General features: G+C 42.5%; 1 protein-coding gene and 1 long non-coding RNA gene across 2 annotated transcripts in view; one reads left to right on the top strand and one right to left on the bottom strand.

The window, feature by feature from the left end:
• The window catches only part of LOC129697201 (XK-related protein 6-like), a 357,932-nt gene that overhangs the window by 120,668 nt on the left and 210,077 nt on the right, over nucleotides 1-27,187 (bottom strand).
• LOC129697203 (uncharacterized) overlaps nucleotides 1-27,187 on the top strand; it is a 32,466-nt gene that overhangs the window by 1,100 nt on the left and 4,179 nt on the right. The window contains exon 2 of the long non-coding RNA XR_008723468.1: nucleotides 9,029-9,214. This is a non-coding gene — a long non-coding RNA (uncharacterized LOC129697203). The remainder of the gene's footprint in view (nucleotides 1-9,028; nucleotides 9,215-27,187) is intronic.

The following is a 27,187-nucleotide window of genomic DNA, read 5'->3' as shown; positions in this document are numbered from 1 at the left end:
TACTTTAGTTCATACATTGACGTTGATCCAAGATAAGACCATCTCTTTCTCGGCCTTGTCCTAATTCTCACTCCTCACATCCAGATAACAGACCCAGAGAAATTCAGAGAATTCACACCATGTGTATGACTAATCAGCAGTCAAGCTTGCAAGTCCTGGAGGGCTCTGTAATGGCTTATAGGGTAAATTGGAAACTGCCTTGCAAGATTTCAGGCCGGTGTGCACTATAACGAAACTGACAAGAGGCTGGTGTTCAATCTGTTCAGCATGTTTGTCCAGCTGACATTAGAATGAGGAATATGTACTGGCTAGAGAATTATTGGTAATTCAAGATATCATCCTCGTTTGTCTCTGCCAAGTAACTTAGGCTCCGTTAAACTCAGTTCCATTTGGATAAATGCACCTGAGAAAAATGAGGACACTCGGGTCAATATCTATGCCTATGGTGGTAGCAACTTCACAATAAGATATCCTTTGAAATGACAAAGAAGCAATTCAGCGACCTGTGAGAGAGCAGAAGGCCTAAGAACCTCAGAGACAAAGGCATTAGTCGGTGGCACTCTGCCATCTGCCAACTCCAGTACACAAGCTCTCAGCATGGATTGGACACAACAGCTCCATTCCCAAGATAGTTTCCTCGTGTAGTACAAAAGGATCAAAGTAAAATCTACTCAGTGCGGTGAGAGACAGATGGGAGTCTCAAGTGAAAACGCAAAACCAAATGCTTACAAATATTTTAACTAAGTTGATTGCTGTGTTTGTTACTTTGATATCTTTTGATTGTGAATTGTAGTATTGATTTGGTATTGTAAATCACTACAGGCCTGATTTTTCAGATCAACTGTGGTGGAGCAGCAAGGATTTGTGCCTATTTTATTTTTTGTTTAATTTAGACAATTTTGTTTAGTTTAGGGACAATTTAAATGTTTTATCAAAGCCAATTAAACTACAAACATGTACGTCTTTGGAGTGTGGCATGAAACCGGAGCACCCAGGAAAAACTCACGTATTCACGGGCAGAACGTATAAAATCCCTACAGACAGCATATATAATCATAGAAACATAGAAAATAGGTGCAGGAGTAGGCCATTCGGCCCTTTGAGCCAGCACCGCCATTCAATATGATCATGGCTGATCATCCAAAATCAATATCCCATTACTGCTTTCTCCCCATATCCCTTGATTCCATTAGCCCTAAGAGCTAGATCTAACTCTCTCTTGAATACATCCAATGAATTGCTCACCACTGCCTTTTGTGGCAGAGAATTCCACAGGTTCACAACTCTCTGGGTGAAAAAGTTTTTCGTCATCTCAGTCCTAAATGGCTACCCCTTATTCTTAAACTGTGACCCCTGGTTCTGGATTCCCCCAACACTGGGGAACAATTTTCCTGCATCTAACCTGTCCAATCCCTTAATAATTTTATATGTTTAAAAGGATCAAACCGGAGTCTCTGGCGCTGTAAGGCAACAACTCCACCATGCCGCCCCTACTGATCTAAAAAAAAATAACCAGATAAAGATTCAGCCCCAGATTTCCCTTGACTGCCCCCAGCCTGTGGCTGCTGGATTTATACTGGTGAGGCCTGAAGAGATATTTCCTTTGACAGGAAGAACTTTATGTTCCAGTATGCTGACACTGTTCATCATCAAATTCACAGCACTTCTGGAGTGCCAAGGAACATATGAGCTTCAAGTAAGAGTCGGGATATCATCTTACTTGAAGCTCATAAGGACTTTGATTAGACCAACGGTAGAGTATTGTTTACAGTTCCAGTTGTCATATTACATGAAGGATGCAGAGGCTTTGGAATGGGTGGATAAGAGGTTTATCTGAATGCTGCCTAGATTAGAGAGTATTAACTATAAGGTTGGACAAGCTTAGATTGTTTTCCCTGTAACGTCTAAAACTTGTAGGGAGACCTGATAGAAGTAGATAGCATGTAGATGACTGGAACACTCTGCCTTGGGCAGAGGGGCAGGCAGATAAAATAGTGCATTTGGGAAGCTTTTAGATAGGTACATGAATATGCAGGGAATGGAGGGACATGGGTCACATGGGGCCAGATGAGATTAGTTTAATTTGGCATCATCTTCAACATGATATTGTGGGACAAGGGGCCTGTTTCTGTGGTGCCTTGTGGTGTATTTGGCAATTTTACCATAAACTGGTTAGATGAAGCATTGCTGTCAATAAAAAAAATGGTTGTTTTGGTGTTCAACAAAAAATGCTAGATTTGGTAAAATTCCTGTTTCTATTCCTGAAGTAAATTTCATGAACAATCTTCCTCCCAGTTTGTAAAACTTCATGCTTACGATATTTGAATGTTATCTTTTGTTGTTCCATGCACATATTCACATTGTAGGTAAAAGCAGAGAATTTTGGAAAGACTCAACGGGTCAGGCAGCACTTGTGGAGATAGAAACAGCTAATGTTTCAGGTCAATGACCTTTCATCAGATTTGAGAAAAGTTAGAAAATGGAGCAGGTTGAGTCTACTCTAAATTACTCTGCCGCATGTGCCCAGATCCACAGATTTTATTTTAGATTTGGAGCATTTACAATTTTTTGCTTTTCATTTGCCCAATTAAAATGCTGAATATTTTGTTGAATAACCAATTTGATGTTTGTGAAACAGTCATTAAGTTAAAAGTTAAATGATGCCATAGGACTCTACTTTCCTCACTTCTACATCACATTCCAGTATTCATGAGAGATTATTAACTTTGACTACATGGATGAACATCTGCCAGATTTCCTGACTGCTATCAAATTAGTTTTACCACATTATTTCACTTGGAGCAGCACATTGGCGCAGGTGCCGCACAGCTCTAGCGAACTGCGCTTAATAACCCTGACCTCCAATGCCCTTTTGTGGAGTTTACATATTCTCCCTATGACCAAGTATGGTTTGCTCGAGTGTTTCAGTTTTCTCCCACATCCCTAATGTGCTGGTTGGCAGGTTAAATGATCGATTGAAAGACAGTGCATGAAAACAGACCCTTTGACCCACCGTGCCCATGCCCATGCCCACTATCTATAACCAGTTCACATCAGTTCTATATTATCTTATTTTCACATTTACCCATTACATACTAGAAGTCATTTATAACGGTCAATTAACCTACAAACCTACACATGTTTGCGATGTGGAAGGAAACTGGAGAACATGGAGGAAATCAACATTAGTCATAGTGAGATCGTGCAAACGCAGACAGCCCTGAGATCAGGATCAAATCCAGGTCTCTAGCGCTGTGAGGTCCAGTGAGGCGCTGTGAGGCAGCATCTCTACCAGCTGTGCCAATTATGTTGCCCAATGCATTACTGCTCCAACCTAATGGGGCACTGTAAGTTAGCTGAGGTGCAATTGAATGGCAGGAGTGGATTTGATGGGCATGTGATAGGGAATGAATTCCAGAAAATAAGAAGGGGAAAAGGATTAATGCATTTTCTCTGCGAACCAGCCTAGACTTAAGGACCTGTCCCACGAGCATGCGACTCCATGCGGCAAGCGCGACCTAACGTTGTCGCTTCAGCCGTACGGCCTCGGGGGGCAGGTTCCACTTCGATCGCCAGAGCCGTATGGAGTTGTGCGGAGCTGGTCCCGACATCGCGGAGGGCTCCGAAAAACTGACCGTGTTCAAAAATTCCACGCGGCAACGGCCTGCTGGCCCACAGCCGCCTCAACACCGTACGCACCGCCTCGACGGGCATGTGCACTCTGACATTGTAAAAAATATATACAATGTGGTGAAAATAGAGATATTCTGCAATGTACAATCCATGAGCAGTGAAGTTGAAAATTAGATTCTCAGTTCTAATATTCTCTCCATTCTGAGATCACCCTAGCATGGAGTTTCTACTTCCTTAGAAAGCTTCATAAATTCAGTACAGTATGTCCTGAACACGGTTTACAAACAGCCTCATCCAAGACTGCAAGAAATTGCAGAGAATTGTGGATGCAGCTCAGACCATCACACAAACCAACCGCACTTCCATTGACTCCATTTACACTTCATGTTGCCTCAGCAAGGCCACCAGCATAAGGACGGTCGCAACCTGGCCACTAGTGGGCCTGTCCCACTTACGCAACTTTTTAGGCGGCTGCAGTAGACTATGAGGTCACCACATGTTCGGCAGAGGTTGCCGGGGTGTTACCTGCATGGTGGTGGGTGGTTCCCGCATTCTCGTAACTAGTCGCGGCTTCATTCTGGTCAACATGTTGAAAAATTAGCGGCGGCTAGAATCTTGGCGCCATGGAGAGCAGCGAGAATTCTCGTGATGTAGGTGCAGTGGTAATGGGTCACCAGGAGGTCGTAGGTTGTCGTAGGTTGTCGCTGCTGACCGGTGAATTTCATTGGCTCATTGGGAAAAAAAACGTAAACAGTAGTTTTCAGAACCAAGGATAACCAACCGGTAATGTTAAATGTCCGCCGAGCTTCACAGCCGTGTATCTATGGCTTCTTAAAAGTTGTCGCTCCTCCTTCTCCCCACTCTTTCTCCTACCCCCCCCCCCCCCCCCCCCCGCTCTTTTAAAGGACTTAAGTGACCCTTCCCATACACTATGCTTTCACCGTCTTAATTACAGCGCCGACCTTCCTGTTCATCACGGTGTGAGTCTGTATGACATTGGCTTTGCACCGTGTGAATTTCACTCAGACAGCGCTCCCCCGCTTGCCCTGTCCCCCGCCTGCATAACTGCCTGGTGAAGGAAGCGATGTGTGTGCGTGTGCTCCACTCTGACAGTCGCCATTCCAGTCACCGGTTTTTCAGCGACGTGCTACGACTTGACAGTCGACAGCAGTCGCCTGTAAAATGGCCTAAGTGGGACAGGCCCATAACTCTTCTCCCCTGTCCCATCGTGCAAAAAGTATAGAAGTATGAAAATGTATACCTCCAGATTCAGGGGCAGTTTCTTCGCATCAGGCAACTGAACCATCCTACCAACAACTAGAGAGCAATTCTGAGTTACTATCTACCTCATTGGAGACGCTTGAACTATCGTTGATTGGACTTTATCTTGCATTAAACGTTATTCCTGTTATTCCCTTCATCATGTATCTGTACACCGTGGATGGTTCGATTGTAATAATATATTGTCTTTCCGCTGACTGGTTAGCATGCAACAAAAGCTTTTCACTGTACTTCGGTACAAGTGACAATAAACTAAACTCAAATTCAAACTCAAAATGTATTTTAGTTCCTGCTCTCCAGCCTCCTTCCTCCATTAATCCATAACATGCCTCCCAGTAATTCCTTCTGCATTCAATGCAATTTCCAAGTTTCATTATGAGAACACCATCTCCATAAAATGTTATGTTTGTTGTAATATTAACAAGCTTAGAAATAGAAACAGATACAAGAGGAGCATGGAGTTTGGACACTACTCCAACTTTAATAAGAACTTTGGCTGATCCTTCAAATCATCAATTTTCCATGCTAACTGTTTTGACTTCAGTAACCAAAATTCCTTTGACCTCATTCTTGACTATGCTCAATGACTGAACATCCTCAGAACCCTTGGGATAGATAATTCCAAAGATTTGCAGCTCCTGCAAAAATAAATTGCAGAGAGCTGTGAATATAGCTCTGTCCATCACACAAACTTGACTTCCTACACTTCATGTATTTGATTTCATCAACACATCATGCTGTCTCAGGAAAGCACCCTGGTCATTCCTTCTTCTCCCTGTTCCAAACAGGCAGAAGATACAGAAGCTTAAAAGTGTGCACCACTGTACCTCTATACACGTGACAATATTAAACGTTGCTCATTTTGTGAAGCAAGAGGCTCTTCCGCCTTCCTTCAATGTCCCTTCTGACGTTTGTAATATGCTAAAATCTGCCATCAGGATAACCAATCTGCAGCAATTGTTCAAATCACCCTATTCATTTGTCTCATCAATTAATTGCATAGTCTCACAAACTGTATTAGTGTCCTAACGTCTTCTTCAATGTCAACTTTAAACATTGATTTGCTCCTATGTTATTTAATGACAATTTCACATGTGAAATGTGGACTCTCTTTTTGCTGAAAGCTGCAATTGAATTAGATTTAAGTATCACTGCAGGTTACTCATTGCTTTGGGCTTCTTTTGAGATGCATTTTTTCAGATGAATGACATGTTCAAGGAATAGAAGTAGAAAGAAATCTGAACTTTGGTTGAGTTCATCAACCAGAAGTCCAAATCTTCAGGCTTGGGATCAATATTTAACTTCCTGAGTAATTCTCGTAACTCTTCTTCACCCTACTTTAAACCATCCAATATCACGACATTCATAGTATCTTTTTCCCCAATATATTATTAAATGGTGATCCTCTGAATATAAGTGTAGGAAGGAACTGCAGATGCTGGTTTAAACCAAAGATAGACACAAAAAGCTGGAGTAACTCAGCAGGACAGGCAGCATCTCTGAAGGGTCTCGACCTGAAACGTCACCCATTCCTTCTCTCCACAGATGCTGCCTATCCTGTTGAGTTACTCCAGCATTTTGTGTCTATCCCCTGAATATAATATAGATCTCAATCCTGAAGACTTAAATTATTGGTCTGTGAGCTCTGCAAAAGTTAAATCATCATTCCCTTGGTTAAAAACATAGAAACATAGAAAATAGATCCAGGAGGAGGCCATTCGGCCCTTCGAGCCTGTACCGCCATTCAATATGATCATGGTTGATCATCCAACTCAGTATCCTGTACCTGCCTTCTCTCCATAACCCCTGATCCCTTTAGCCACAAGGGCCACATCTAACTCCCACAAATATAGCTAATGAACTGACCTCAACTACCTTCTGTGGCAGAGAATTCCAGAGATTCACCACTCTCTGTGTGAAAAATGTTTTCCTCATCTCGGTTCTAAAAGATTTCCCCCTTATCTGTAAACTGTGACCCCTTGTTCTGGACTTCCCCAACATCGGGAACAATCTTCCTGCATCTAGCCTGCATCTAGCCTGTCCAACCCTTTAAGAATTTTGTATGTTTCTATAAGATCCCCCCTCAATCTTCTAAATTCTAGCAAGTACAAGCCGAGTCTATCCAGTCTTTCTTCATATGAAAGTCCTGACATCCCAGGAATCAGTCTGGTGAACCTTCTCTGTACACCCTCTATTGCAAGAATGTCTTTCCTCAGGTTAGGAGACCAGATTGATTTATTTCTTCTTTTTTCCCCTTCTCTCTAGCTATCAATTATTCCCAACGCAAATATTTAATTCATATGAAATATAGCTTAACTCTCAAGAAGAACATAGGCAATGAATTAGTTACATATATTTAATTCAATTGTAGCTTTCTACATAGAAGGGAATCTGAATTTAATGCAGAAACTGTTTCATCCACATTTGTATCAAGAGAGTAGTGTTCCAAAATGGATGTTTTTAATTCAATGTTGAAATTGTAGACAAAAGGCAACATTAGGTGTAACACCAAGAAGGTCTCATTATAGATTTATTAGGTAATTGGCCGTCAATAACAATAATTCTAAGTCAGTTATTTTATAAAGTAATCTTTCTTAATGGTGAATTTGGTTATGAACCTTCCTTGGTGGACTGGGAGGTATCTGATAATGGCTTCCATTATGTTCCTGCAGCTTTAAATTGAGTGTTTCTAAAAAAAAATAACCTGCTCTGGAGGATGCAAGTTTGGTCGTGGAAATATTTTCAAATATTTTTTAAAAGTGTAAGCTGGTTGCCATGACTCATAAATTAAAAAATACTTTTCTTGTTCCAAAAAGGCAGGCAGATTGAGAGAAACTATCACACCGATAAAAACAGACATCAATTGTAATTAACCTGTTCCCACATACCGATTTCTTCAAAGACCTCCCAGGATATACAATGAGCTCGCTGTAGTTCATAACTGCCAACATCATGCAAAAAAACTCACATTTGTTATTGTAATTGCCAGCACTTAAAATAGCTGAATGCATGTATATTTTAAAATTCAATTATACATTGAAACGGCATTGTAATTATTAATAAAAATGCATTTTGTTATTTTAAGCCCTATCAATCAACTTGGAGAAGTTATTTCATGGTCTTGTTCAGCTATTCTCAGTGGAACAAAGATAAAATGGAAACACTGTCTCAAATGAGAAAGTTGTTATGGAAGGACAAGTATTTTCAATATAAGAAATCTACTCGTCCAATAAGCTAAATTCTATTACAAAATGCCTGAAGCAAATTTGCATTGCAAGCCGTGCATTTTGTATTATATTCAATGCACTGCTGTATACTGTAGGTTTTTTGCCAACATACATTTCCACTGCATAGACAGATTTTAAATGTGTGTAATTTAGGTGTCTTGTGAGGTTTGTGATCCAAATCGGTTAAAAATTTAACTCTGGAGTATGCTAAGTTCAGGCAGGATTTACTTCAATCTGTGTTGAATAAATGATAGCATATGATGTAAAATGGCCGCTTATGTTCTGCTATTCAATTATTTCAAAATGTCTGTGGACTACTATGCAGCCATACTTGACCTCAGGAAGGAAAACAACTGTGAAGAATTACTTTATCTTCATATACAATCGCCATTTCTGAGATTAAGATTTATTAATAAATGGTGGCCCAGCTTATTATTTCCTAGTCAGCCTTTTAACTTTTGCACAAATTTGATCCCCATGCTAAAACTAAGATCTCAATGTCACGACTGACATCAGACATATGTTGTTTGCTCGAAGTCTATTCAAAATGCTTCTCTCCTGCTTCCCTGTTGAGTGATTCACCAATATGTCTGACAATATAACCAGTTACCTTCTCCCTACATGTTCAAAATAAATAATATCTAGTCAGATTGTGATGAAATAATTGTCTACATTTCATTTTAAGTTAAACACATGCCATTATGAACTGAAAACACGGAAAACAATATTATTTTATTGAATTCATGCTATTATTGTGCTGAATACAAGCAGCTTTGATCTTTTTTAACAGTACAAACCTTACTCTCATCATCGCTGACTGACAACAGTGTTGTTTGCTCGTCTGGGAATGTCTTTGATTAATGTTGCTTCTGTACATCAATCCAAAGGGTGACTTGCTTAACCAATGACATCAGACCAATGCACAAGAGGAGCAGTTGAGCTGGAAAGTGACCATTTTCACTCACTGATTACTGGAGGTCTCTATCAAAGGACCCGGATGCTGCTTGTCTATCACCAGCCAGTGTGTACAATGGGCATCAAAGCAAGAATGAAGATGACAACTGACACGGCAGGTGAGAAATGCCACCATGTGGCTTATTTGCTTATTTCCAGTCAGAGCTCTGGTGTACCAATGCAATGCTACGTTGCTATTGGATACAAGTAAGGGAAAGGGATGGGAGAGTTGCATAGTTTCAGTGTGAAAGATACATCAGTGATCCAGTACATCAGTGATACAGTACATCTGGAAGTGGCGGCGCTGCCCTAGCATCGGCAGCTCACCTGCAGTCTGTTTGTTTTTTTCTTTTTTTCTGTTTTCTCGTCCCGTTGTCACAGTTTGTTCAGTTTTATTTTGGTTGTGTATGTGTGGGGGGGGGGTGTTGGGAGAAACTGTTTTAGTCTCTTCCTTTGGGGGGGATGCAACCTTTTCTTGTTGTATCCCCGTCTCCATCTCCGTCTGTGCTGAGGCCTAATGGCGGAGCTGGCGGCCTCCAACTGGGACCGACCTCGAGGCTCCGGAGGCAGAGCCAGCCAGGACTTACCAACTGGCCGATTTCGGGGCTGTGGACGCGATGCGGCAGCGGCGACCCGACTTTGGGGCTTTGGCAGCGATGGCGACCTGACTTCGGAGCCTCGGAGGCTCGGCCGCGGGCTCAGTGGACGATAACGTTGGGAGCTCACAGGTCACAGGTTGGTGACCTGTTCTCCGGAGCTCCCACAACAACAGCTGCGTCCGCTGGACTGGAGGGCGGCAGCTTCGACCGCCTCGGGCCGCGGAGTTTGAACCGGCCCGTTTGCGGAGCTCAGATTCAGCCGTGGGACTTACCATCACCCGGTGGGGTCACAACATCGGAAGCTTGGATCGCCTCAATGCAGAGGGAGAACAAGGAGGGAAGAGACAAGGACTTAAGACTTTTGCCTTCCATCACAGTGGGAGGGCCTGGTAGACTCACTGTGGTGGATGTTAAATCTGTGTTTAGTGTGTGTTTTGTTATTTTTATTCTATGTTACGACTGCAAGGCACGAAATTTTGTTCAGACTGAAAAGTCTGAATGACAATAAAGGACACTTGACTTGACCACCAAACCACCATGGATGTTTCCTGTGATCCCGTGAAGTCTGTAAGGTTCTCTACATTTTCATGTCAGCAAAAGAGAAGAACTAATTTAAAAGCAGCTTCTCTTTGGTGTAACCCAAAGATAGACACAAAATGCTGGAGCAACTCAGCGGGACAGGAAGCATCTCTGGTTAGAAGGAATGGGTGACGTTTCGGGTGAAAACCCTTCTTCAGACTACGATGAAATTCGTCTAAAAAAGGCGACCCAAAACATCACCCATTCCTTCTATCCAAAGATGCTGCCTGTCCCGTTGAGTTACTCCAGCATTTTGCGCCTATCTTTGGTGTAAAGCAGCAACTGCAATCCTTCCTGCACATCTCCTTGGTATTTGCACATGCACACACTATATATTCTTCCTGCAAGCGATGCTGAAAATATGAAGTGACACAGGCAGCTAGTAGAATGCATTCATCTCATTCATTTATCTCTCCCTAAAGGGCTTGTCCCACTTACGTGACCTTTACAGCTGACTGCCGGCACCCATGATAGGTCGCCAAAATTTTCAACATGTTGAAAATTCAGCGGCGACCAGAAAGACGCTACGGTCATGAGAGGTCTCCTATGGTCGTGAGAGGTCTCCAAAGAGTCATAGTGTCTTTCTGGTCACCAAAGAATTTTCAACATGTTGAAAATTTCAGCGACCTATCACGGCTGCTGGCAGTCGCCTGTAAAGGTCTCGTAAGTGGGACAGGTCTCGTAAGTTAACTCCACCATGCATATGCACATACATTATACATCATAAGTTGTGAAAAGCTACAATTCTTTCATTCACATTACTCATACCATTAACCTTCGCACAGGTTTTCTGTGCTGCTTTGGTCTTCTCAAATTAATAGGTATTGTTGGTGCTATATCTGTTTCCTGACTTGAAGATGGTATTTCGTGATTCAATTCAGTCAAAGCTTATGCTGATTATCCTTCAGTCTCCTTTGAATTGACTTTTGGGATATCCTCATGATCACAGAACTCTTTGCTATTCTTTTGCGTGCCTTTCACCGGAATGAAGTGCTTTATATGAGCACTTCTGATTTTAACTCCTATTTTCACAAGATATTTATTTGCATCTTATACTTCAATCATCACTATAACATCCCTTTCTGAGTGTCAGATTGGTCAGGCAACTCTATCATATTGTTTAAATTGATCATCCTCCTCCTCCTGTCAACATTTTATTTCTGTCTCCATTCAATGTTTTGACTTAATTGAAGTCATCTTGACTTCAATTAAGATGAATCATATTTGGTGCCTTCTACAGTATATATTAGTAACTCAGCAAGTGTTCCACCCTTTGTGGAATGAGGCATAGTTCTGAAATTTGCCAAAACATTAGCTTATCAAAAATCCTATTGTTAAACGTGAACACCCAATCTCTCTGTTCCAAGGCTCCTTGGTATTGTCACTGATCTAACGTCTGCACTAATTGACATTGGTAAAATAAGTGTGTGTTTAGCAATCTTTTGTTTCACGAAACACCACAAATAGAAATGAACAAAACAGGATCGTTATTCGACTCCACGTCTTATCCTAAGCCACAGCATCAAATAGTGGATCCCAGTTCTTATGTACATGTTCTGTTGTAGTATTGAATCCAAAATGTGTCATCTCAATGTATTTCAAGTACTAATATGTTAGCAATCTCCTCAAAGTAATCAGCATGTGCTCTGTGGAAAGGTTTATTCAGCCAACCAGCTCCAAAAAGACATTTTCGAGGGCTTACACCAGCCTTCCAGTTCTTCAAGATGCTTATTTAATTCCAGCCAATAAACAAAAAACTCGACCAATTATCTTCATGTTCACTATATTAACATGTTTGGTGTGAAGCTTTCCTAAAACATCTCTTTTTAACACACTTGGCATGATAATTCCGTATCCAAGTTTAGCACAATTTTCTTCCATCAACAACGGATATTATTGGCTACAGCCCAGTCCTCCAATGTTTCCATCTGGACATGTGCTGTTGTCCATCCTATTAAAGATTTTGTGTACAGTTATTTTGGGTGGACTATCCAAGGATTCTCTGTGTGAAAATCAGTTTTCATTCCTGAATCCTGAATAAGAGAATGCCCCTGATTTTCAATGCAGACATTGTTAGTACCTGTATTGTCATTTTAGGACAAAGAACTGCTACCAGTGTAAAAAGCCTGCCAATAACTGTTATTGAAACATTTTCACTCTGGAAAATTAATTTATCTCGCTCTTACTCAATGCACAAGATGTAAGCAAGATTGCTTTTCCTTGACCATTATAAGTTACATGGTCAAAGGAGCTACTTCATAATCCGAAGAATAACATGTTAATTCCCACATACATATTGTTCACTAGCAAGGATGCATTTTCAAGAGTTTTTTGCATAGGTCATGTGCTGTCTTTTATTGCTGTGATACGGTTTATAGTTATTCTAAAGTAACTGCTGCACTCGTTTCAAAATCTGTGAAAACTGGCCCATCGCACTGTACCATGAAGAGGGACACTTCCACATTTTCCTTGGCTGTTTATCCTTGCTATTTTGCATCTGCTATAACCCAAGACAAACTGATTTTTGCTGTGTGACTGCACGTTTGTACCTTAACATTATGTTTGTGTAGCCACTTGAACACCTCAATGAATATTCAAAGGTTTTCTTCTTTGTTCTTGAGGCATCTGGTATCCCATCCAGATTGCATTGACAACGATTTACCACTTAAAATATCTTCTCCATTGACACTTGAAAGATTATTTAAAGGATAGATTTTGTGCTGGAGCAAAATTCCTTATGTGTACTACTTATTGTATGTCATTGACTCTCCTAATCCACATTTAATTTACCACATACCATGTGGCAGATCTAATTTGCTGAAAAACTGTCTCCTGCCAACTCTCTTGTGAAGTAGGCAAAGGGTACTGCATGGAATCAGCCGCAGGTGAACAAGCAGTGCAATCCTTTTGCATTAGGGACTTGAGACAGTTTGCTACCAGTGCTCAGGATGTACGTTTAGTTATTGCATTCACAATATCCTTGGTCAGAACAAGAGTGCATGGAGAACGCAGAAGAATGGGCTCCCGCAAGGGTCACTCAGCCCCAACCCTGCTCAACCTTTACACAAATGACCTACCCACCACCAAATCCCGCAAATTCATCTATGCAGATGACATCTGTTTGGCCTTCCAAGCACCAGATTTTGGTACATTGGAACAGGTGCTCAATGAAGACCTTGCTAAACTGGACAAGTACTGCAAAACCTGGCGCCTAAAACCAAGCCCAGAAAAAACGGTCTCCAGTGTGTTCCACCTCCATAATGCAGAAGCCACAAGAGAACCAAACATCTATCTGAGCAGGACCAAACTGAAGCATGCCCCCACTCCAACCTACCTCGGAGTGACCCTTGACAGGACCCTATCATTCAAGGAACATCTCAAAAGAACAGCAGCTAAGGTGAAGTCCAGAAACAATCTCCTCAGTAAGCTTGCTGGCTCAAAGTGGGGGGCAGCAGCCCCCACACTGCGCATTTCAGCACTAGCCCTTGCATTTTCTTCAGCCGAATATTGTGCCCCTGTTTGGTCCAGGTCATCCCACACACACCATGTGGACACTCAATTGAACTCAACAATGAGGATCATCACAGGAACAATCCGCTCAACACCACTCCCCTGGCTCCCTGTCCTATCCAACATAGCCCCTCCACACATCCGGCGAGTAGTCCTCACTCAAAAGATGCTCCAAAAGACCAAAAACTCCCCTCACCTGCCAATTCACATGGATATCTTCAACCCACCCACTGCTCGACTTCCGTCTAGACGACCAATTTGGAAGAACCCACCACCAGCTGATTTCACCATCCAATCAGCTTGGAAAAAGGAATGGGAGTCCAAGGACGTCCCAAATAAACATCTGGTGTCAGACCCCACCCTACCCTGGCACCAACCTCCCAAGGAAGCAGTGGACGACGCTGAATAGATTCAGGACTGGACATGGCCCCTGCTTGGCCAACCTTCACAAATGGGGCAGCAGTCCGACCCCACGGTGTGCTTGTAGAGAGCAGCAAACAATGCAACACATCATTGAAGCATGCCCTCAACAAAGACTCAAAGGAGGACTTGTCACCCTTCATACAGCAAATCAGGAAGCAACTGCTTGGCTAAAGGACTTTGCATTCGCTAAATAAATAAATTCACAATATCACAGATCACAATGCCCATACACAGTTTTGATGGTTTGCTCTTTGCAACTATTCTCCCCAGGAGCAGAACGCTCAGACTCCTGAGAGAGTATAGGTTCATATTCTTCCAGAGTGCAGCTTCTCCACAACAGAACTCTCTCTCTGATAAGATAAGGTAATCTGATCCAGGCTCTTTTGATGTAATAAAAGAGTGATTGAATCCTTTCAGAACCATGGATGTCTATAAAGTAGTAGAAGCCAAAAATAGAAACTTGCATCTGATGGTATTTAATTAATGAGCCGCTAACAGGCCACATTAATATTTAAAAGGGAACCCTTGCACTCAACATCACTGCAAAAATCATTCTCAGAAAGTAAACACAGCAGACATAGAATATAGATCATAAAACAGTACAGCACAAGAAAAGGCCCTTCGTGCCAAATGTGATGCTCAGACCATCACTTACCTAACTACACATAACCTGACAATAAAAAAAACATTGAACCATTGAATTGTCAGATGTGTACTTTCTCAAAACAATTGATCGCAGTGTATCCTTCCAAGCTGCTGCGTAATAACATTAGAGTTTGCCTTATTCCAATTCAGCACCTTCCCACAAGGTCCACCCTTCTCTCTATTCAAAACAAAGCTTAAAACTTAAGGGGCTGTGCCACTTGGGCGACCTAATCCGCGAGTTAAGAAGAGTGTCTTCGACCTTCAAGCTCGAGGGCACTCGCCTGGAAAGCCTCGAGCTGGATCGACTGTCCGCGTTGAAACCGCGAGCTGGATCGACCGAATGCACACACACAAACACATCGCAAAGGCGGGGGCCAGGAAAAGTGGGGGAGCGATGTCTGAAATTCACATCCGCGATGAAGAGGAAGGTAAAACAGCTGCACAGTAACGGTAAGTCCATTATAGAGCGCGGGGGGAGAAGGGGAGAGAAAGGGAGAGGGATGGAGAGAAGGAGAGAAAAGGGGCGGAGAAGGGGGGGGGGGGGGAAGCAGGGGGACACTTTTAAGAAGTATAATAAAGTTTAGCGGGCATTTAACCTCCAGGTTTTCCTGGGTCCTGAAAACTCCAACGAGCCAATCAAAATGCCCGGTCAGCGAACGAGATTGCCTATGGCTGCCCTCGACTGCCTGTAACTAAATAGCGACCCCACTCCACTGCACTACGAGTTCAAAAGAACCATGCCGACCAAATTTTACTCGCGGAAAATTTTTCAACATGCTGAAACATTTTCCACGACCTAGCTGAGGCCACGAGTATTCGGGAACTTCCCTCGAGCATGAAGGAGAGTTCCAGCGACCTTATAGGACCTCCAAGGACTTCATGTCGACCATGCTGTGAGTTTGAAGGTCGAAGACACTCTTCTAAACTAGCAGATTAGGTCGCCCAAGTGGGACAGCCCATTTATAGATTTGTGATCACTATCACTAAAATTCTCTTCCACAGTAATATTAGTCATCGGGCCAAGCTCATTTCCCAACATAGGATCTATTATGTTCCCTTCTTGAGTTGGAATATCCACATATTGTTTCAAGAAACCCTCTTGGATACACCTCACAAGTTCTGCCCCGTCTAAGCCTTTGGAGCTGAGCAAGTCCCAGTCAATATTGGGAAAGTTAAAATCATCCGCTAAGACAATCCTGTTGCTCTGGCATCTTTCAGTAAGCTGTCTGCATATCTGTTCCTCTATCACACACTTGCTGTTGGGGGTGGGGGGGGGGGGGCTATAGTACAATCCCATTTGAGTGTTTGCACTTTTCTTATTTCTAAGCTTCATCCAAAACACCTCAGCAGTCTGAAGAAGGATCTCGACCCGAAACATCACCTATTCGTTCACTCCAGAGAGGCTGCCTGTCCCGCTGAGTTACTCCAGCTTTTTGTGTCTAATCTCAGCAGACCTCTCGATCATGTCCGAAACATCGAAGTCTCTCCCACAACCACATTTCTTAATAGCACAATATCATTGTTCCAAACACTACTCCAGGCTCTAAGGTCAACTGCTTTCTCCACAGTACACACACTTCAGTCCATCAGCGTCACCATATTCCTTCTGCCTTCCTCCCTCTGCCTTCCTTCCTTTGAGCCTTATTGGTCCTAACTTCTACCTTCCAATCACTCCTAATTTCTGACCTACTGCTCTGATTCCCACCCCTGCCTCTCTAATTTAAACCCTTCCAAATAGCACTAGCGAACCTCCCTGCAAGAATATTGGTCTCCCTCCAGTTCAGATGCAACCCGTCCCTCTTGTACAGATCACGCCTGCCCTGGAAGAGATCCCAATGGTCTAAAAATCCAATTCCTACCCTCACGTGGCACCAGGAGTAATCCAGAGATTATTACCCTTGGGCCCTGCTTTTTGATCTTCAGCCTAACTCCCTAAATTCACTTTGCAAGGACCTCATCCATTTTCCTACCCATAGAATTTAAGCCAACGACATCCGACATCCTGGACCTATGCCATATTGAATGGCATTTGAGGTCAGAATAATAACTACACAGAGGTTCAGCTCCAAATGTCACCAGGAACATGCCACTGAATTACTATTACCGTCAATTATGATAGTTATAATCTTCAAGGATCTACAAAGTAACCCAGGGCTTTGTAGACAAAGCTATGTTTCTTAAGCACCATGGATTTGTCCTATGGATCTGAATTAACCACTTTTGCAACAATCATGCTGTGTAACATTATATTTTCACGTTACATATTTTTTCAGAGTAAAGCCATATTTCACAATAAAGTTGCTACAAGAAAAAGTTGAGCATCATTGTGGCGCTACCATTTGTATATTAAAACCAGCAATCACCAATACCTCACTTGTCCAGCGTAAAACTATTCATCTTTTCCCTTCTCTCTTTCATCGCAAATCTTGAATATAATTGAATCTGAATCGGAATCATACTTTATTCTCCAAGTATGTTTTGCAACATACGAGGAATTTCATTTGCCAGGCCAGTCATACAAATAAAAAGCAACAAAACCCCAAAACACATTTTAACATGAACATCCACCACAGTGACTCCGACACATTCTTCACTGTGATGGAAGGTGAAATAAAGTTTAATTCTCTTCCTTTGTTCTTCCTCGGTCATGGACCTCAAGCCCCCATTGACGGGATGATCTTGACTCCCGTAGCTGGCGGCGTTCGGGCCCTCCGTTTCGAGGCGATCAGATCCCGCATCGGGGGGGATGTCAGCTCCCCCACGCTGGACGATCAAACCTCTCGTCGGGGCTGGTCGAACCTTCCGCAACGTTGGAGCTCCCGACTAGCATCTCCCGAGACTGCGAGCTTGATGGTAAAGTCCTCGGTGGCCGCGGTGGGAGCGATCCCAGGCAAGGGATCAGCTCCGATGTTAAGTCCGCGCCCCGCGATAGGGCTCAAAGTCAGTCCGAGGAGGCCTCCAGCTACATCGATGGAAGGCCGCAGAGCGCGCCGGAGAATGGGATCCGAAAATTAATCACATCTCCGGCAAGTTAAGAACCTGAAAAAAAGTTTCCCCCGATCCCCTCCCCCACATAAAACAACCAGAAGAAGATTAAAACAAACTTTTAACACAATAAAAATAACAAAAAGAATGAAAAAACGAACAGACTGTCGACAAGGCAGCCATCGCCCCGGCGCCCCTGGTGGTATTGTAACAGAAGAATGCAACATTCTTCGAGGTCACCTCCCCACTGAACAGTGCACCCTTCTGTCTGAGCAGTCACTTGCTTCTGTTGGAGTTTCAGGATCATTATCTTTGCTGTCTTCTCGCAAACCTATTCCTGGCCCCTCCTGTTTCTCAGACACTTGCTATCTCTTAGCAACAGCATCTGGAAGCATCGTTTCAATTTTGTCATGTACAGTGTGTCAACACCAAATCTGCATAGTACTTTCTGAGGAGGCTCCGCTCTTTCAACGTCTGCAGTAAGATGCTGCAGATGTTTTACCAATTCACTGGAGATGGTCTTGGAGGGGGGGATGCTCCTCAAACTGCAGAGCATCTTGGACAATACAGCTCACCCCCTCCATGACACCCTGGTCAACCTGAGGAGCACCTTCAGCAAAAGAATGGTTCCACCAAAATGCAGCACAGAACGCCACAGGAGATCCTTTTTCCCTGTGGCGATCAAACTGTATAACTCCTCCCCCTTCTGTCGTGGGGTAGACTGATCCCCTCCCCCCCACACACAGTCTTTGCACATCCCCAATCCTGGACTTTCGACTTGTCACATTAATTTCTTGTTTCAAGTATCTTGTTGTGTTGGCAGACCAATTTCCCTCCTGGGATAAATAAAGTTCTATCGTATCATATCAGATCGTATCGTATCTTGCATTGATTCTTCCAACATCTTATCATCCAGTATACAGTCATTACAACCATTTCTGAAGAACGGTCACAACCCTAAATGTCACCTGCTCAATGGATTAGGCCGCACCTCTGGAGGACATAGATAGATCACGTTACAAGCCTGAACCAAAATATCACCTTTCCATGTTCTCCAGAGATGCTGCCTGATCTGCTGAATTACTAGAGCACTTTGTGTCTTTTTTTGTAAACCAGCATCTGCAGTTCAGAGAAACATAGAAACATAGAAATTAGGTGCAGGAGTAGGCCATTCGGCCCTTCGAGCCTGCACCGCCATTCAATATGATCATGGCTGACCATCCAACTCAGTATTCTGTACCTGCCTTCTCTCCATACCCTCTGATCCCCTTAACCACAAAGGCCACATCTAACTCCCTCTTAAATATAGCCAATGAACTGGCCTCAACCACCCTCTGTGGCAGAGAGTTCCAGAGATTCACCACTCTCTGTGTGAAAAAAGTTCTTCTCATCTTGGTTTTAAAGGATTTCCCCCTTATCCTTAAGCTGTGACCCCTTGTCCTGTATCCTAGTTCCTTGTATCCATCCAGTGTACAATCTTGGATGAAAAGATAATTATTTTGTCTAAATATAGAAACACCTTCTTTAGTCTGTACTGTATGGAAAATTATTCCCTTGTAGCAATGATTTGTAAATTAATTGAGAGTTTCACATATTTCTTTGAATGTGTATAATTGTTCATCTAGTGTTTGCCTTTTAATCTAATTTCCTACTCCATTTTATTTGACTCTCTTCATACCTCTGTAATCGGTTTTATATGTTTTAGACTCTAGTTATGAATTTAAGGATGCAGTATAAAATTCAACATGAAACTCTATGATGTTACGATCACATTTTTCCAAGAGGATCCTTTCTTAAGAGAATACTAATTAACACCTAACTATCATGTATAATAACATCTAAAATAACCTGCTCCTTACTTGGTTATATTGCAGGAAACGGGCTCAAATTCATCCTATGAATACACTTGACTTTTTGTTTAATTTAAAGTCTCCATAGTTCCTTTTTTACAAGCTTTACTTATTCTTAATGAATTCCCTGTCCATTTATCTGGGCTACATAACTCTCTCCCTATTAATCTTTCTTTTTCAATTTTTCTATCATTGCAAACTTACAGTTTTTTCCCCAGAATATAACGTTAGGATTATAGTCTTTACAATCTGTTTCCATAACCCCAAACTCTTTAAAGGCCCTTTATCAAAATAGTATTAGCTCATCACATAAAAAGGTTCCCAACCTGATTATGATACTTGATTTTGGCATTTTAAATAGATAGGAACATTTAGTTCCCAACACGGATTGTCTGGCGACACAAGGAACTGCGGATGCTTGTTTACAAAAATAGATATAAAGTGTTGGAATAACTCATTGGGTCAGACAGCATCTTTGGAGAACATGGATAGGGGAGGTTTTGTGTTCTCTTCTTCAGACTGATTATGGTGATGGAGAAAGCTGGAAGAGAGTTGGGGGCAGCTCAATCCATGGCAAGTGATTGGTGGATACAGGTGAGATGGGGGATTGAAAGCAGGTGGTTGGCCAAAGGTCAGAGATGAAAAGCAAACAGTGTGAGATAAAGCTAAAAACAAGCACAATGTGAAGCCAGAGGACATAGGTGGAAGGGGACAGGGGAGGGAGAAGGTAAGAAATGGGTGCTAATCTGGGTGGGTTACAGGGAAGAGAGAGGTGAAAAAGGGAGAGGGGGCGAGGGTGGGGGGTGGGGAAGGTTGTTTGCAGGTTAAATACGTAAAATTGGAGAATTCAATTATCACATCAGTAGGTTGTACAGTTTGTATGTGACTTCACTCTGGCATTGGAACAAGCCCAGGACACAAAGGTCAGAAGGGGAATGGGGCATTAAAATATTTAGCAATCAGGAGATCTATCAGGCCTTGGCTGATTGAGCTCAAGTGTTCGGCTAAATGGTCGCCTAATCTAACATTGGTCTCATAAACATGAAGGAGGCCACATTATGAACACTGAATGCGATAGAAGAGGGTAGAAGACATGCGTGTGAACCTCTGTTTTACCTGGAAGGACTGCCAAGGTCCCTGGATGGATTTGGCAGAGGAGGTTATAGGAAGGAGCAGATGTTACATCTCCTGTGCCGGATTGGGTGGGAATGGATGAGTGAACTAAGGAGATGCGGAAGCAACTGTCACTGTGGAAGGCAGAAAGAGAGGGGGGGGGGGGCGGGGGAATGGAAAGATGTGACTGTTTGTGGGGTCAAGTGGAAGGTAGCGTAATTGTCAGATAATGACGTGTTGCATGGCGTAACTATCGGGCTACTAATTCAAACCCACTAGCAGATGCTGGTTTCAGACTGAAGAAGGGTCTCAACCCAAAACGTCACCCATTCCTTCTCTCCAGATATGCTGCCTGTCCCGCTGAGTTACTCCAGCATTTTGTGTCTACCTTATTCTTACCCAAATTGATGTATTGACTTTTGAATGCTCATTTGAATGCTCGTTTCAGCAACACCTACCTTATCTGTAGTGTTCTCAAAAACTCAAAATAGTCGTACACAATTTGTCTTTATCAAATTATCAATGGCATACTTTTATTGGTTCATTCTTTCTCTGGGGGATTTGCTCTGACTCATTTCCCGTGGAAAATGGGCTATGAATCAGCTTTCTTGTTCTTTCATGTGTACCTTTCTTTCACTGGGTTAATTAGAACTTCTCAATCTTTTTATGATGCGCCATGAATATAACAAGTTCGTACTTGCCAGCAAATGACCGCAAACCACTAAAATGGCAGAACTTCGGAAATTGAACGAGATTTCATGTGATCTGGAGCCCATGATCTAGCTTCTGAACAAATACACTTGCTTACAAAAGTCTGTATAAAGCAAGTGGACTAAATTCACGCGTAGACATCAGTGTGAATAATATGTCCACAATCTGTGATATATTAACTGTTGAAAAGTTACAATATTAAAAGTGGCAATTGGCAGCAGATGCATTTTTTTTGTGGATGTGGATATTATTGGCAAGGCCATCATTTATTGCCCGTTTTTCATTGCTTCGGAACTAAAAGCCTGCTTGGCCTGCTTGGCCATTTCAGAAGACATGTATTTTAAGAGTCAACCATGATACTGTAAGTCTGGAGTCACATAAAACCAGACAGGCAATGATAGCAGTTTTCCCTCCCTGAAGGATGTGAATGAACCAGAGATGTTTTTAATGGCAATCTGATAGTTTTATGGTCATCATCATTAATACTAGTTCCTATAGTTTTTTTGAATTCCAAGTTATGAAATAAATGAAATTCCACAGCTGCTGTGGTGGCGATCTGCTCTCAGGTCATCATTTATCTGGGACAATATTGGGTTACTGTCAATAACTTAACCATTGCATCGCCACCATACGATTAACCAACTCTGCTTTTCTAGCTTGTCAGATTGGCATATTGTTGCATATAATATTACATATCACTTTATTGTGTAAATTGTAATCAGCCAATTTTCTAAGATCAATAATCCTTAAATATGTGACACCTGGTTGCACCTGGTTGCACTTAAATGCAAGATAATTCATTTCCAGCAACTGACCCATTTCAGGTCTTTTCTTTCACACAATTAATGCATGGCAGGTTGGAGCCAAGTGCTCAGAAAGTAACTGATTTGGCTCTGCTGTTTAATGAAGTGATTAATCAATGACAATCTGAGACACTGCCACATATAATAAGGAAATGATAATCATTGAAATTACTGTGATGTAACATTTTGACAAGTTGGTAGCATTTACATTTATACATGGGTTGAAATTCTAGATATCTCAAATGAAAGTGCTTGATGATCACGCATTGAAGTGCTTGATGATCACGCTTCATTAGCTAAGACACTTGTCTCAGGATATCCTTTCCTAAATTTTGCTGTTTCCCTAACACTTTTTCCTCCTTTAAAACCTCTAAACGGCATTTTGGTTATAGACCATAGAATAGACAATAGATAATAGACAATAGTTGCAGGAGTAGGCCATTCGGCCCTTCGAGCCAGCACCGCCATTCACTGTGATCATGGCTGGTCATCCACATTCAGTACCCCGTTCCTGCCTTTTCCCCATATCCCCTGACTCTGCTGTCTTTAAGAGCTCTATCCAACTCTCTCTTGAAAGAATACAGAGAATTGGCCTCCACTGCCTTCTGAGGCAGAGAATTCCACACTCACAACTCTACGTGTGAAAAAGTTTTTCCTCATCTCCGTTCTAAATGGCTTACCCCTTATTCTTAAACTGTGGCCCCTGGTTCTGGACTCCCCCAACATGGGGAACATGTTTCCTGTCCTAACGTGTCCAAACCCTTAATAATCTTAAATGTTTCAAGAAGATCCCCTCTCATCATTCTAAATTCCAGTGTATACAAGCCCAGCCGCTCCATTCTATCAACATATGACAGTCCTCGGGAATTAACCTTGTGAACCTATGCTGCACTCGCACAATAGCAAGAATGTCCCTCCTCAAATTTGGATACCAAAACTGCACAAAATACTCCAGGTGTGGTCTCACTAGGGCCCTGTACAACTTTGCTCCTATACTCAACTCCTCTTGTTATGAAGGCCAACATGCTATTCCCTTCCTTCACTGCCTGCTGTACAGAACAGTACAGCACAGGAACATGCCCTTCTGCCCACAGTGTCTATGCTGAACATGATGCCAAGTTAAACTAATCTTCTCTGCCTGCACTTGACCCTCGTCCCTGCATATCCATGTATCTATCTCAAAGCTTCTTAAATGTCTCCACCACCACCTCTGGTAACGTGATCCAAGCAGCCGCCGCTCTCTATGTGAAAAACATGCCCCGCTCAATTCTTTTAAACATTTCCACCAGGAGACAGCATCTAGCTGAAAAATTAGGGCTAAAACATAGAAACATAGAAATTAGGTGCAGGAGTGGGCCATTCGCCCCTTCGAGCCTGCACCGCCATTCAATATGATCATGGCTGATCATCCAACTCAGTATCCCGTACCTGCCTTCTCTCCATACCCCCTGATCCCCTTAGCCACAAGGGCCACATCTAACTCCCTCTTAAATATAGCCAATGAACTGGCCTCAACTACCCTCTGTGGCAGAGAGTTCCAGAGATTCACCACTCTCTGTGTGAAAAAAGTTCTTCTCATCTCAGTTTTAAAGGATTTCCCCCTTATCCTTAAGCTGTGACCCCTTGTCCTGGAGTTCCCTAACATCGGGAACAATCTTCCTGCATCTAGCCTGTCCAACCCCTTAAGAATTTTGTAAGTTTCTATAAGATCCCCTCTCAATCTCCTAAATTCTAGAGAGTATAAAGACCAAGTCTATCCAGTCTTTCGTAAGGGGAATTCATAAGACAGTCCTGACATCCCAGGAATCAGTCTGGTGAACCGTCTCTGCACTCCCTCTATGGCAATAATGTCCTTCCCTCAGATTTGGAGACCAAAACTGTACGCAATACTCCAGGTGTGGTCTCACCAAGACCCTGTACAACTGCAGTAGAACCTCTCTGCTCCTATACTCAAATCCTTTTGCAATGAAAGCTAACATGCCATTCGCTTTCTTTACTGCCTGCTGCACCTGCATGCCTACCTTCAATGACTGGTGTACCATGACACCCAGGTCTCGCTGCATCTCCCCCTTTCCCAATCGGCCACCATTTAGATAATAGTCTGCTTTCCCGTTTTTGCCACCAAAATGGATAACCTCACATTTATCCACATTATACTGCATCTGCAAAACATTTGCCCACTCACCCAGCCTATCCAAGTCACCTTGCAGTCTCCTAGCATCCTCCTCACAGCTAACACTGCCCCCCAGCTTAGTGTCATCCACAAACTTGGAGATATTGCCTTCAATTCCCTCATCCAGATCATTAATATATATTGTAAATAGCTAGGGTTCCAGCACTGAGCCTTGCGGTACCCCACTAGTCACTGCCTGCCATTGTGAAAAGGACCCCTTTACTCCTACTCTTTGCTTCCTGTTTGCCAGCCAGTTCTCTATCCACATCAATACTGAACCCCCAATGCCTCGTGCTTTAAGTTTGTATACTAATCTCTTATGTGGGACCTTGTCGAAAGCCTTCTGGAAGTCCAGATACACCACATCCACTGGTTCTCCCCTATCCACGCTACTAGTTACATCCTCGAAAAATTCTATAAGATTCGTCAGACATGATTTACCTTTCGGAAATCCATGCTGACTTTGTCCAATGATTTCACCACTTTCCAAATGTGCTGCTATCCCATCTTTAATAACTGACTAGCAGTTTCCCCACTACCGATGTTAGACTATCTGATCTGTAATTCCCCATTTTCTCTCTCCCTCCCTTCTTAAAAAAGTGGGGTTACGTTTGCTACCCGCCAATCTTCAGGAACTACTCCAGAATCTAAAGAGTTTTGAAAGATTATTACTAATGCATCCACTATTTCTGGAGCTACTTCCTTAAGTACACTGGGATGCAGCCTATCTGGCCCTGGGGATCTATCGGCCTTTAATCCATTCAATTTACCCAACACCACTTCCCGGCTAACCTGGATTTCACTCAATTCCTCCAACTCCTTTGACCCGCGGTCCCCTGCTATTTCCGGCAAATTATTTATGTCTTCCTTAGTGAAGACGGAACCAAAGTAGTTATTCAATTGGTCCGCCATATCCTTGTTCCCCATGATCAACTCGCCTGTTTCTGACTGCAAGGGACCTACATTTGTTTTAACTAATCTCTTTCTTTTCACATATCTATAAAAACTTTTGCATTCAGTTTTTATGTTCCCTGCCAGTTTTCTTTCATAATCTATTTTCCCTTTCCTAATTAAGCCCTTTGTCCTCCTCTGCTTTTCTTTGAATTTCTCCCAGTCCTCCGGTATGCTGCTTTTTCTGGCTAATTTGTGTGCATCATCCTTCGCTTTGATACTATCCCTGATTTCCCTTGTTATCCATGGATGTACTACCTTCCCTGATTTATTCTTTTGCCAAACTGGTATGAACAATTTTTGTAGTTCATCCATGCAGCCTTTAAATGTCTTCCATTGCATATCCACCGTCAACCCTTTTAGAATTAATTGCCAGTCAATCTTGGCCAATTCACGTCTCATACCCTCAAAGTTACCTTTCTAATGTCTGGGTTGAGTTCTGAGCGTGGAGAAGATTTAGGAAGTATGAAAGCCAGTGGGGAGTTGGATGTCAGAGAAGTTGGACAGGAGTTCATTAGGATCCTCAAGAACTTGGAAGGTTAGAGTATCAGGAGCAGAAGGTCAGTAGGATCGGAGGTCAGGGTCTGAGATAGTCCTCACTATGTGACTTAGAGTTAGGGTAAATGATAAAAGATACATTTGGGACATAAATTGTAAGGGTAACAATCCAGTGCTTCACAACAAAATCTAGTCATCTGGAAAAGCTCAACAATGATGATTCCAAGGATCTTAGATTAAGGCCCCGTTGAAGATTTTAAAATAGAGCATTCCATGCATGACCTAACATGGAAAGCATGTCACGTAAATCACACCAGAAATGTTCAGTCAGGTTGAGATGAATGACCCATAAATGGTGTAAACATAGTTTCACTTAGTGTAAAATCAAATTTCAATTATCGCGCAGTAAATATTTATATGTTTACATATTTCAGGCATTAAAATAAGAACTGAAAACAGAGAAAGAAACTGATTTAATGTTTCAGCACAACAACTTTTCTAAGTTGCATCTAAGCCACTTTAACATGGACCAACAGTGTTGGTCCATGTGCTGGTGGATGGAACAGTCTATGTCTCCCTGATCTCTTTATCTTTTCTATTGTCCAAGCCAGGAGCATCTCTTCTCACATGCCAGAATGTTCATGCTCCCTTCTATGTCAATCTCCTATTATCATTCGTACTTACCTTGGTCTCCCAGTTGAGCAAACCAAAGTGTTGGAGGAGCTCAGCAGGTCAGGCAGCTTCTTGAGTCCGAAGATCCTGACCCAAAAAGTTGCTTGTCCATTCCCTAGCACAGATGATACCCAACCTCCTGAGTTCCTCCAGCACTTTGTAGCTCCACTGGCCTCAAACGTCCTTGTTTTACATGCCCATCAACAGCCTGCACCAACATCCCTCCTGCCTTTTAATTTGTTATGCATTCCACCCTTTGTGGACTTTGTACATTGTTCTTTTTCTCTTCCATATTGTCCAGCTTTGCACCAGTTTAAAAATGTTTCACCTTTAATAATATCCAGCTCTAATGAAAGGTCATCGAAGTGAAACACTAACTTTTGACAAGGAAGCTGGGAGCCTTCCAACATTTTCTGCCTCTATTTCACTGGAGGTAATATGTGGCTGAAGCGCCCATGTGGTGATCAAATGGCACTGAACAGGATGTCAATAAACTGCAGATTCAAGCTCCTTGACATGGAATGTGGAGAGTAATTTCTCAGTCTGAGCTCCCTGGAAGAGAACTGTGTCCAGTTGGAAA

This window comes from Leucoraja erinacea, chromosome 5 (genome assembly GCF_028641065.1).
Source record: "Leucoraja erinacea ecotype New England chromosome 5, Leri_hhj_1, whole genome shotgun sequence".
NCBI classification, from domain to species: domain Eukaryota; kingdom Metazoa; phylum Chordata; class Chondrichthyes; order Rajiformes; family Rajidae; genus Leucoraja; species Leucoraja erinaceus.
Note: the sequence above shows the minus strand (reverse complement) of the source record. Positions and strands in the feature narration are given on the sequence as shown.